Source organism: Mandrillus leucophaeus, unplaced genomic scaffold (assembly GCF_000951045.1).
Source record: "Mandrillus leucophaeus isolate KB7577 unplaced genomic scaffold, Mleu.le_1.0 Scaffold115, whole genome shotgun sequence".
In the NCBI taxonomy this organism is placed as follows: Eukaryota; Metazoa; Chordata; class Mammalia; order Primates; family Cercopithecidae; genus Mandrillus; species Mandrillus leucophaeus.
The window spans coordinates 5,727,986-5,731,467 of NW_012099765.1; the positions used below are offsets into that span (position 1 = coordinate 5,727,986).

Sequence of the window (3,482 nt, forward strand, 5' to 3'; positions counted from 1 at the left end):
GCCCAGGCCGAACGCCCACGTGATGCGAGCCCCCCTCGCTCCACTTCCGCCTGGCTGCTGGGGATTGTAGTTCTCCACGTCGTGAGGCCCCGCTCTCTGGCTGTAGTTGTGCAGGTGGACTACAAAGCCCAGGATGCATCCCGGCCCCTCCTCCGAGGCCCCTCAGCTTCCGCAGATCGCCTCAGAGTGGTCCCAGCGAGAAGAGGGCCGGGTCTTAGTCACGCCAGCGAGGAGGCGACCAATGGTGACTGAGATGGGCGGGCTGGGGAAATCGGGCTCAGACCTCAGCAGGTCGCGGAAAGAGAAGAGGGCATGAACTCTTCGCGGGGATTGTAATGGCTCTTTGACCATTCTCAGACTTCCCTTTGAGGCAGGAAAGCTGGTCGTCAGGCCATGGAAAGCGCTAGAATCAGGGCTCTAGAGCCGTGCTTTAGATAGACCCTTGAGTACATTGGCGAATTAAAGTCATTCACAAAGGAATCCTCTTGCTTAATAGAGACACCTTGAATGTTAGGGTCGGAATGATGACAATAGCAGGCATAGAGGTAACATCTATTGAACGCTTTATGTCCATGGGACTCTGCTAAGTACTTTTTGTGATTTACTTCAATTCAGGGGCCTTGTGAACCATGTGCAATTATTCATTTTATTGGCACTCATATTGAAGATGGGGCACGATCTGAGTTCAATTACTTGCTGAGCATTGTTTTTGCCACCGATCCATATTCCCCTGGGGCCCTCCCGCCCAGCTCCTTCCTTCTAAAGGGAAAATCGACTCCCGGAGAAGAAAATTTAGATGCTCCAGTTCTCACAGTAAAGCCAGGACACCCTTTCCCCTTGCCTCCTAGAGCCTTAGTCCTGCAGCTGGAATGGGAGAAGATGGCATTGGGTATCTTCTCTTGGCCTTCACTTTTGTTGCCCAGTTAGATGGCCAGGAATTCTGTGGTTTTTACAATAGATGGATAGAGGGTTAGCAATAGAGGATTGGGCATTCCAGTCAAAGAAGCCCGCTTGCCAAAGAGCTTTACTCCTCCTTGCAGATAAGCCAAAGGATGTGAAGAAGGACAGGAGAGGACACAAACTACCATTTATTGAGTACATACTGAGAGCTGACACTTTGCAAAGTGCCTTACTTTTAAAATTAAAATTTAAATTTAATCCTCCCAACTACTTTTTGAAATACAATGATTAAAAACTAAAAAAAAACTTGCTGGGCGCAGTGGTGTGTGTCTGCAGTCCCAGCTACTTGGGAGACTAAGGTAGGAGGCCCAGGAATTTGAGGCTGTATGTGATAGAGTTTGTGAATATCAACTGTGTCAGAGACATTTATCAGAGCCCGACTCCAACTTGAACAGGGACTGAATAAAATAAGGCGGAGATCTACTGGGCTGCATTCCCAGGAGGTTAAGGCATTCTTAGTTGCAGGATGAGATAGGAGGTTGGCACAAGATATAGGTCACAAAGACCTTGCTGATAAAACAGCAGGCAGTAAAGAACCTGGCCAAATCCCACCAAAATCAAGATAGCAATGAAAAGGACTTCTGGTCGTCTTCACTGCTCGTTATATGCTAATTATAATGCATTAGCATGCTAAAAGACACTCCTGCCAGCGCCCTGACAGTTTACAAATGCCATGGCAACATGGAAGTTACCCTATATGGTCTAAAAAGGGGAGGAACCCTCAGTTCCGGGAATTGTCCACCCCTTTCCTGGAAAACTCATGAATAACCCACCCCTTGTTTAGCATATAATCAAGAAGTAACAGTAAGTATAAGCAGCTGAGCAGCCCATGCTGCTGCTCTGCCTATAGAGCAGCCATTTTTTTATTCCTTTACTTTCTTAAACATGCTTTCATTTTACTTTCTGGACTCTCCCCAAATTCTTTCTTGCACGAGATCCAAGACTCTTCTCTTGGGATCTGAATGGGGATCCCTTTCTGGTAACAACTGTACTCCAGGCTGCGTGACATAGTGAGACCCATCTCCAAAATAAAATAAAAATTTTAAAAGGTGAAGAAGAATTCACACAATTCAAATATTGGTCCTATCACTTGTTAACAAATTGGGCAAATTACTTCATCTCTCTAATTACTTAAAAAATTTCTTTTTATTTATTTTTTTAAGATGCAGTCTCACTCTGCTTCCCAGGTTGGAGTGCAGTGGCATGAACAAAGCTCACTGTAACCTCAAACAGCAATCTGTGGGTAGGGCGGTGGCTACACTGTGGTCTCAGCCTGCTGAGTAGCTGGGACTGTAGGCATGTGTTACCATGTCCAACTAAGTTTTTTATTTTCTGTAGAGATGGGGTCTCACTTTGCTGCCCAGGTTGGTCCTGACCTGCTGGCTGGCTTCAAGCAATCCTCTGCCTCAGCCTCCCAAGGTTTTGGGATTACAGGCGTGAGCCACTGTACCTGGCTGTCTCTCTGATTCTTGTTGAAAATAATAATGCCTGCATTTCATGGGTTTGAGATGGGGATTAAGTGAAAAATGCAAATAAGGTAACATCGAGGTCTTAATGTTTGTATTCTTACATGGTCTGAATTCAGTATTGAGAGGTGGGGCTTTTAAGAGATGATTGGGCCCTTCTCTCTTCCTCGGCGCTGCCTACGGAGGTGGCAGCCATCTCCTCCTCGAAGGCATCATGGCCGTCCTCAGACCCCTTGTGAAGCCCAAGATCGTCAAAAAAAGAACCAAGAAGTTCATCCGGCACCAGTCAGACCGATATGTCAAAATTAAGCGTAACTGGCGGAAACCCAGAGGCATTGACAACAGGGTTCGTAGAAGATTCAAGGGCCAGATCTTGATGCCCAACATTGGTTATGGGAGCAACAAAAAAACAAAGCACATGCTGCCCAGTGGCTTCCGGAAGTTCCTGGTCCACAACGTCAAGGAGCTGGAAGTGCTGCTGATGTGCAACAAATCTTACTGTGCCGAGATTGCTCACAATGTTTCTTCCAAGAACCGCAAAGCCATCGTGGAAAGAGCTGCCCAGCTGGCCATCAGAGTCACCAACCCCAACGCCAGGCTGTGCAGTGAAGAAAATGAGTAGACAGCTCATGTGCACGTTTTCTGTTTAAATAAATGTAAAAACTGCCAAAAAAAAAAAAAAAAAAAGATGATTGGATCGTGAGGACCCTCCCCTCATGAATGTATTAATTATTCATGGATTGATGGTTTAAGGGGTTAACGGATTAATGGATTATCACTGGACTAGTGGCTTTATTAAAAGAGGCTGAGGCCAGGTGCAGTGGCTCACACCTGTAATTCTAGCACTATGAGAGTCAAAGACAGGCGGATCGCTTGAGCCCAGGGGTTTGAGGCCAGCCTGGGAAACGTGGTGAGACCAGGCATGATGGCTCATGCCTATAATCCCATCATTTTGGGAGCCCAGAAGTTTCAGACCAGCTCCAGCAACACAGCGTACCCAGTTTCAAATGTTCTGTTAAAAGCAATAGAAAATGGACTATGACATATGTAACATAT

At 46.4% G+C, this 3,482-nt stretch overlaps 1 pseudogene across 1 annotated transcript; it reads left to right on the forward strand.

Annotated features, from left to right (window-relative positions):
- Positions 1-2,576: 2,576 nt before the first annotated feature.
- On the forward strand, positions 2,577-3,113 carry LOC105552289 (annotated as a pseudogene). The gene has a single exon (XR_001007985.1). The product of XR_001007985.1 is annotated as a 60S ribosomal protein L32 pseudogene (transcript).
- The last annotated feature ends 369 nt before the right edge of the window (positions 3,114-3,482 follow it).